Source organism: Camelus bactrianus, chromosome X, assembly GCF_048773025.1.
Source record: "Camelus bactrianus isolate YW-2024 breed Bactrian camel chromosome X, ASM4877302v1, whole genome shotgun sequence".
NCBI classification, from domain to species: Eukaryota; Metazoa; Chordata; class Mammalia; order Artiodactyla; family Camelidae; genus Camelus; species Camelus bactrianus.
In genome coordinates this window covers 2,749,630-2,758,778 of record NC_133575.1, presented here as the reverse complement: position 1 = coordinate 2,758,778, position 9,149 = coordinate 2,749,630, and the positions used below count along the sequence as shown (strand labels likewise).

Below are 9,149 nucleotides of genomic sequence, written 5' to 3'. Positions count from 1 at the left end.
TTTTTCCATCCTCTCACTTTTGATCTGTGTGTCCTTCTCCCGAAAGACTGCTCTCCAATATATTAGTGTGTGCATTAATGAAAATGTGTGGTTTTGTAAAATGTAGACTTTATGCCAGTTTCTTGAAAATACTTAATTGTATCTAAAGATTAAGGAGTAGGTAAGCATATGAAATAATTTACTATGAAATCATGGTTATGTGTCTGTGGAAATGTTTGTCTAAGTTTAGGTATTTCTTCTTTGAATGTTTGATGGTTTTCACTAGTGAAATCTTTTGTAGTTGCAACTTCTTTATGCACAATTCTCTAATGACAGAATTTATGTAATAGATGTAAGATAACAGATTTTCAGTTTCATCTTGAGTCAATTTTTGTAACATTCTTTTGAGGAAATGTGCCCATTTTCATCAAAAGTGTTACTTTGGTCTACAAAATTTAGCTTACTGTTTTTGTATTCTCTGTATTTCTGATGAAAATTCATATTTGCTTTATAGTACTGGTTTCACAAATATTCACCTCACACATATGTATGTATTTATAAATGTTTCATATTTCACAATTTCCACTCTTTTTTGTCAGGTCCTGCCGTTCAACATTCCCTGAGTTAGTATTGTGAGATTCACCCCTCCGTTTGTACTCAGTCACCTATCTGTATATGCATCCTCCAATCAAGCAGTTCCACAAACACTCTGTAAACCAGCGTCAGAAGCCTCCACACATCCCTTTTATATGAGAGGATAATTTGAACATGGCGGCCACTTCTCTATTACTTCCCTGTAAATCCATAGAAACCTTCCTTAGGAGTGCTTTTGGCTTTGCCCAGCTGAAGCCCATTTGGAGACTATCTCTATGTATTAACTGAAACATTTATTTTGTCGAGTATCACTGAGGTCTAGATTTATATTTCCAGGCCTCGTGCAGATCTCTGTCCCTTGGCCCCAGATCTAGGGTGCAGGCTCTCTTAGATTGCTAACACCTTGAGGACCATGGGAAGCTTCTCCATGTGCTCTGCCCATTTCTTGCCAATCCTGTGTCTCTTGCTTTTGGAAGCATAGAGGAAAGAATCCTGTCTTCAGATCCTGTGTTCTGTGTCTGACATTACAACTTCCCACCTGAGCTCTCAGTCGCCTTCTTCCTATAAGGACTCGGCTGACTTAATGGTGCTATGGAGGGACCATGTCTCAGCTGCTGCCCGTCTTGGGTGACTAGTGACCCATCAGTAATAATTACTGGTCCTTTTACTGAATTTGAGACACGCCGTGCTATCGGAAAAGGCACATCCCCTCAGTTATGGATATGGCATCTCACACTTCCCCTGCATGTATTTGAGTGAGTCCCACACACGTTTCTTTCCCCACAATGAATAAGGTGCCCTGTGAGGACTCTTTTTTGACCACAGTGCCCCATCCCACTACAATAAAGAGAACATAGTCCTCTTCCATTCCCATGATGGTGTACTTCTTTTTTCTCCCTCTGACCAGGACACCCTGAGGACATCTCTGTTTAACCCTCATCAGACTTGTCTCTGGCGAGACATCTGTCCTATTAAAGGCCCATTTTCCTGGATGTTTAATGTGGCTGTTGGTGAGTTTTAAATTAGGTGACTTTCTGCAAAGATACACATGCACAGAGTACTTACTAAATCAATTTATTTAATCTGTCAGAAATCAAATACCACCAAAGAGGATACGAACGCTGAGCAGGAGGGAAGAAATGGGAAAGGAAGTGTGACTTTGGGGAGAGAGAGAAATGATGTTATGCGGGAACCAGGAATGTTGTCTCCATATTGTTGATCCTGATTCCATGGAGAAGATGCCGTGCCAGGTTCTGTGTGACATGTTCTGTAGGTGAACAAAACAGGACAGGGGTTAGTTGAGTTGACTGTCTAACAGGTGACAGGTTCTCAGCCTCAGGGAGTAGCATGTCTGGAGTCAGAGGAGCTGTTAGTGAATCCTGTGGGCAGATTCCATGTGGAAGTTAGTCTCCCCACATCTCTGATGTGTGGGCATCCATTGGGAATTGCCCCAAGTATTTACATATGGCGGGACCTCTCCTGGGTAGGATTGATTCTAGGGGTCTTGTGATTTCCTGATGCATGGTCGTGGAATGATTCATCAAAAAATGTTTGGCAGGATCTCTGATTGAGTTACGCTTTTCTAATTTTTAAATTTTGCCTTTGGTGGCTTCAGAATTATAATCATTTGGAAGCTACTATTACTGTCTGGCTTTTTCCTCTCTCTGTTCCTAAAAAATAAATAAATAAATAAAGCCACAAGTTAGCCTCATTCCAGGTCCTTTTCCTGGGCTATCTTCTTCTAGAAACCTTAAACATCCCACTTTAGCAAAATCAGCCTCTAAAGAGGAATATAAAACAAAGCTGTGTTTCAGACAGTGTGGTTGGAAGGTCTTCAGTGGGGCAGTCTCATTTGTGTGCAGTTAAACGTAGCTTCTGCAACTGTCAGCCCTGTTCTCCTGGTTCAGGATGTGTATGGAGATACACCAGCTCAGGATTGATGGGGAAATTAATTAGTTTTCATTAATTTCTGGCAATTCCTGCTTCTCTCTAAGGTCTGTCATCTGCATAAAGCCTGCATGGTGGTGATTTCTCAACAAAATTGCACACAATTAAATGGCCAATCATTAATATGTAATTTAATAAGACTCAAGAGATGTGAAAACCCCTCAGTGTAAGAGAAAAAATTGTGTAGTGACATAATTTCAATGAGTGAGGCAAAAGACATAGTAACCTACAAAATTTGGTTGATATTAAGTCACAGAATGTCTTTCCTGATTTATTTGCTGGAACAGCAGTAACAAGAGTTCATTTTAACTTACAGTTGGTTTTGGCAGCATCTTCTTTTATTAAACAGACATCTGGGGGAAAATCAAAGACAAGAATAAAAGAATAGCCGAGCATTACAATTTCCCAACATTCCGAAAGTTTTCTTTTTTCATTTATGGGTTTTATAAAAGATTCTTTATGGAAGAAAATTTAAACAAATCAAGTTGTTTCCAGACAGCCTATTTACATCCCACATGAATGATGTATTCAGGATAAAGTGTAGTTTTATTACCAAGGCAGAGGACTTTCTGAAGATTGTTTTCTGATATCCCCTTCTCCTTCAGCAGCTCCTTGATCTTCTGTAAGACTTCGTCTGTTGTATCACATACTTTGGCTGAAAATCGTAATGCATAAAGCAGAATCGTGACCATTAGAATCCTTGAAAATTTCTGAGCACGGTATAAGAAATTGTACGTGCAAATCATATGTTCACTTCATACAAGTTTAACAGAGTCTCAAATAGACACAGACGTCTTCAGAATGAAACCTTGTGTGACTCTAACAACATTCTCTCCAGCATCAGCACCAAGGCTGCAAAGACTCCTGAGGACCTCTGTGAATCTAACTTCTGATTCATCACAAATATGGAAATTATCTGCTTATTTATCAGCTTCTTGGAAACTCTATCTGACATTCAAGCCTCATTCTGGAGAAAATATTCTGGAAACGTGTTCTAACCTCCTTTAGACATATTGACCATGTTACACATAGTCATGGGAGATGATTTATTCTTTAATCAAACCACAGTTCTCCATAGTGCACTTTTGAAATAGTCACCTGTTGTCACAGGGACTACAGCACACCTGTCAGTGAGTCTACGTGGTCACCTGTGCTGATGTCTGCGTTCTTCAGAACATGACATGAGAGAAATTGAACAGGATGAAGAATTATTTTATGAACTTCAGTTCCAGGCCTTAGAATGCATTGGGAAGTAGCGTAAAATGAAGTGACTGAGGTCAGTCAGATCATAGCCATGCCTTAAGGTTAGTTGGCAATTTCAGATACTATTTTTAAAACAAGTGAATTTTCAGAATTCTTTCTTTCAATTTTAACACATGGTACTTATTTTGAAAGGTCAGATGATCTGTTACTTCCCACTGCTCCCAGCTCGTCTTTTTACCTTTGTTTCATCGTAGATCACATTTCTGGATCTTAATGCACACAATGACCTAGGCCTTGTCAATGGGCAGTGAGTCATATGCACACCTGGTGACTTTCTGAATAAAAATGCTGACAGTGGAAGTGTTAACAGGCACTGACCATGGGGATGTTAGGATGTGATACATACCAAGCACTTCGAGCACTTTGCTCTCGTTGCCTGCTGCATCCACCTTGACAATAATTACTATCAGGACATCGTCAGATAGTTGAATAGTTTGCAATTCTTTTATACAGTCATCTGTGAGGGAACAAGAAAAGACATGTATAGTTACACGTTTTTATTGGTTGTGCGTTAGCATCATCATGACACATTTAGTGGATTACTACCCACAGTCATGCCTGTGGTGGTCCGTGTGTCACTCCATCAGTGCGGTGACACTACACTTGGTTACAGTGACAGGGAAAGTGGGGAAGACCCTCCTTATCACCACCCTCTCATACAGTTCACCTGGTCACACCTTGCAGAATTACTAGCATGTTTCCTAGAACATGTTTTCTACAGCAGTTAACATGTTTGTTTATGTTTTAACCACATGTGCATATTACCACATGCAAGTTCAAGAACTCTGTATATATGTTTTTTTATCCCAGGAATGGAATTGATTTCTCTCGGTGACCAAAAGCAGCTGACTATTCATCACTGGTTGTTAAGAGTGCTGCCCTGTAGCAACCACCTTCTGCACACTGTGTAAGAATGAATGCATTTCTTTTGCCCTGCACTCTCACTGTGTGACGTCACAGATGTGCAGAGGACGCTTGTGTAGGTCAGTGTTAGGACAGGTTTATTTGCCAGTATATAGAGGAAGTGACCACCTCACACTAAACTCACACCCCTTGGAGGGGTGCACCTGACCCCTCCGGCTCCGTCCGTCCACCTGCCACTTTCTCTTCAGATGAAGCAGCACTGATCTACTCTGTGTTACCTCTCAATCCATTCTCCCTTCTAGCCCTCCTGACACCTTATTGGAATCACTCATCCAGATCTGATTTAAAACTGCCCAGCTGTGTCCCCAAAACACAAAAACAGCATTACCCACTCTCTGGAGCACTGGAACATCGTGTGACTGCCAGAGCAATGACTAAGTAACAGCCAGCACAGCTTCAGAGTTTCAGCCGAGTCTTTGTGTCTTGCCCAAGGCCACTCCAAGGCCATGAACCTTCGGTTCCACTGGGAGCATTTAAATAAGCATTTATGCATCTCTTCAGATTCTCAGTCCCCACCTGTGTGATACCCATCGTTTTGCAGAGGAGGGTTTCCACACAATCTCACAATGGGATGTACACGTTTTCAAGATGAAGGAGACAGTGAGAGCGCATCTCCCGGGCCCCCTGTTGTGGCCAAGGCGCCGCTGGTGCTGTCCTGGCCGTGGCTGCACGTCACGTCCCCAGAACAACGCTGGGAGGCTGCAACCTCTAGTTCCCAAAGACTGTAGAACAGGCCAGCTGTTCCTTTCTCTCCCTTCTTAAGTTGCCCTGTCAACATCCAGGTAGAAAAGATTCCCCAAAATGGAGACATTTAAAGGAAGAGTCGTAAAGGCAGGAATGATTCAGCCAAAGGAGAATGATAATAGGGGAATAAAAAATAAAAACACCCATTTAAATCTCCTGATATAAAAAGCTATTTATGAAAATATAAGGAAGTGTTTCCAGCATACATTTTACGTATTTGTGTTCATTGAACAACCCCTGTGCTATTTTTTCAATTACACAAGGGTTAGGACCTCATATTGATTTATTTAAATCTTCACCAATTATGTACCCCATAGACCATTTAAATTTAGGAATGCTGTTTAGGGACATTAGATAGAACTTAGAGAGTTAAATCTTAACCACCAACCCCATTGCTTTGAACAGAAACTGTATTTATGAAGCAATATGCTTGGTGTTTGAAATGACTGTTTCGTGGCTGTAAAGTCCTTGGCTATATAGGAATGGATTATCATGTTCTAAGATCGTCTTCAAAAAGCATATTTTGCAGAATGAATTTGATGTCTTAACATCAAGAAAGACCCTTGAGACAGTAGTTCCTAGGGTGGTTTTAAAGAACCTAGAAATAGTTTCCTGCACCTGAGAACCTCCTGACATAACAGTTCTATGTCCACGTGGTTAGTCTGTCACTGGCTACGCTCAAGATTGAGAGGGGCCATCCAAGTCATGTGACTTAAGCCTTTGCTCGTGACAAAATAGTGCCTGGAAAATTTAGGGCCTAGTGCCTGTCTGGTCACACCTCTTCTCTGTGGTAGAGCTAAAATTATAAAATACGCAGTTCTTGAAAGAACTTGTGGCCAAGATTCCAACCCTAATATGCTTTTTCACATAAAACTGTCACACTTACCTCCGGCAGGATAAACACCGTCTTCTTGCTTTGTTTCCTTGATAATTGTTTGTGTGCTTTTTCCATTGAAACTTGAAGGCAAAACATATTCAAACTGGTGTTTAAAAATAATGAACAATTTAACATTTAATTAGGATTTTTTTTTTTGTTTAACCCTCCCAAGTCCCTATGTCACCTATCACCTTTGTGCCTGTAAACAAGGTCACATTCAAAAGAGAAGTCCTCTAAGATCAAGTAACTGTCCGGTGGCCTGAATGCCTGGTTATACATAAAATCTGAGCAGTAGTTCACAAGATAAACTTTAGAAACCAAAGAGATCGTGTTTAAAGCCTAAAGAACATAAATAAATCTAGAATTTGGAGAAAGAAAAGTAAAAAGGCTTTTCTTGAAACTGATAACTATCAACACACATTTTAGTTGTGTCACAACCCTGGCCAATAGTTTTTACAGAATATAATCAAAGAACAACAAAAAAAGACAAACGTGTTTAAGTGTGTCCAAAACACAAACTCTTCTATCAAAACCCTGTAAGAGAATGAAACATTGAAAATCATATGTATGTGTGTCAAAAAGTGTGACTTCATGAACAGTCAGTTAAACATAGACTATTCAAAGTTACGGAAATAATAAACAGGAAGATAGTATGGTGTTAAACTGTGTGACAGCTGACAGGTATGTTTACTGGGATACGGTATGTACGTGTGTGGGTATAATTTGGTTATATGTAAGCTATCAAATATATATAATACACAGTCAAGTATATATATTTGTTTAAAACAATCTCTCAAAAGTTAAAGCTCTTAGTTGACTTCTTAATACTTTTATTCTTCAAAATATCTATCTGAGTTTGCATGTTCCTAGTAAAACCCCTGCCACGTGGAGAACATTCCCTGAGCAGCACTGGGAGCTGTGGCGACCTTAATACCTTTAGTGATGATTGTAAATCGCTGAGAGGCAGCCCTTCACGGTCGAGGCCACTTTGTCACCCACGTGCCCACATCCTCTGGGGCTCAGGGGTAAGCATGTCCTACAAGTTGGACGTGGACTCAAGGCCCTAGGACTGAAGGGTTGGAAGACAGGGCCCTCTATTTCCTGGTACATTGGTGCTTCTTTCCTTTAAGATTTGGCTCCAGTGGAGCATCTGTGACCTTCCCTCTAAGGAAAGGCTCCAGGATGTTCTCTAGAGGCTGATCCTGGACCTGACTCAGAAATTCCAGAGACGCTTCTAATACTCACAACCGCAGGAGTTGCAGTGTTCCACCTAACCAAGGTATTTCTCAGCAAGTGTGGAGGCCAGGCCTTTTCTCAGGGTTGGGGATTTATGTGAGATTTATGTGAGTTTTCCCTTTGTGTTATCTTTACTTACCTCTCAAAAATCGTGAAGGTGATTGTGCCTGCTTCATCGTCTATTTCAACCTCACAGATGAAAGTTTTGCATGGGCACTTCTCACTGGTGTTCTCTGTGTCACTGGCTGTGACATAAATGGGTTTCCATACTGAATTCTGAAAGCAGAATTCCTTAGTAAATGTAGTTCATATCTTTTCATTGTGTCCAGCATCATCCATCACGACTGTCCCTTCACTTCTGCACATCAGCACAGATTACTACGTACTTTGCATGGACAAAGCAGGATTCATAAAAGAATGTGAAAACCCAAGTCAAAGGGAAATCATGGAGTTTAGGTTATTCAGAGACCATTTACCCCCCATGAAATGAAAGATTTCAAGTGGGACCCGTTTTGGGGTGACCCCCTTCACTTGTACAAGAGCAGTAAAGATGCAGGAGAGCCCAGGAATAGGTGGTGGAAAGAAGACGGAGGCAGTATAGAAGTGCAGGTGCCTGTGAGAGGAGCAGTTCTGAGTTGGAGCTAGGTGCCCAGGTGACGTTCACAGAAACATCAAAACACATAATCACAATCCAAAAGTACACACACACACACACACACACACACACGCACACTTACAGATATACGACCTCCTCCCGGATGAGCCCATCCCAGGTACCTTAGATACAACCTCCACATCTGAAGTTTCTTGGGCGGTTCAAAGCACACCAAGTACAAGAGTCAGGAAGAGAGTCTTCATTGTGTTTGTTCTTCAAGTTGTGCTGTTGGAGAAGCTGTGCATGCTGTGTGTCAGTTGATGGAGAAAACTTGAATGTGCCTCTTTTTATAGGATCCCTCTGGTGTTCTGACCCATAACGAACCAATGGTTGTTAGTCCAAGATCTGGTTACATAGACGTTTTGTTCGGATATCCTGGTTGGCAGGGAGGAGCTTTTCCGGACATTCACTGTGTTTATTTGAGATTGATTTTAAGAGAAGCTGAAGTTGATCCTGACACTTGACCTTTAGGGTAAGTGAGAAATCATAGTACATCTGAGATGTTTCAAGGACAGTGATACTTATTTTCTTTTATATCCTGAGTTGCAGAATGGGATAAGTCCAAGATACATTTCCGCAAATAGAATGTTGTTTCTTTAGCATTGAGGGGATATGTTTAAGCATACTTTGTCAAACTAAAGATGCTGCTGTTCAGTATAACAAGATTACAGTGATTCCCTAAGAGACCTTAGGAAAGTCTCCAATCCCTGAGGGGAGGAACAGATCAGCACAAACACGTGTCTCTTCCCCAGACCAGGCTCTGTCATCCTTTTCACTAAGAGGAACTTTCATGCCGATGCCCAACTACCTCTAGTGAGGAAGGCACTTCAGCACTTCATTGTCATTGGTCTATTTTCCAAAGCTTTTATTACAATCTTTTCTTTAACATGTTATTTACCCATTGACTCAGTTGTTCCTCCAGGTAAGCGT

General features: G+C 41.0%; 1 long non-coding RNA gene across 1 annotated transcript; it reads right to left on the bottom strand.

Annotated features, from left to right (window-relative positions):
• Positions 1-1,664: 1,664 nt before the first annotated feature.
• On the bottom strand, positions 1,665-4,420 carry LOC105079525 (uncharacterized). The gene is made up of 4 exons (XR_836272.3): positions 4,130-4,420; positions 3,074-3,175; positions 2,835-2,873; positions 1,665-1,840 (listed from the first exon to the last, which is right to left on the bottom strand). It is a non-coding gene; the product is annotated as an uncharacterized LOC105079525 (long non-coding RNA).
• Between the last annotated feature and the right edge of the window lie 4,729 nt (positions 4,421-9,149).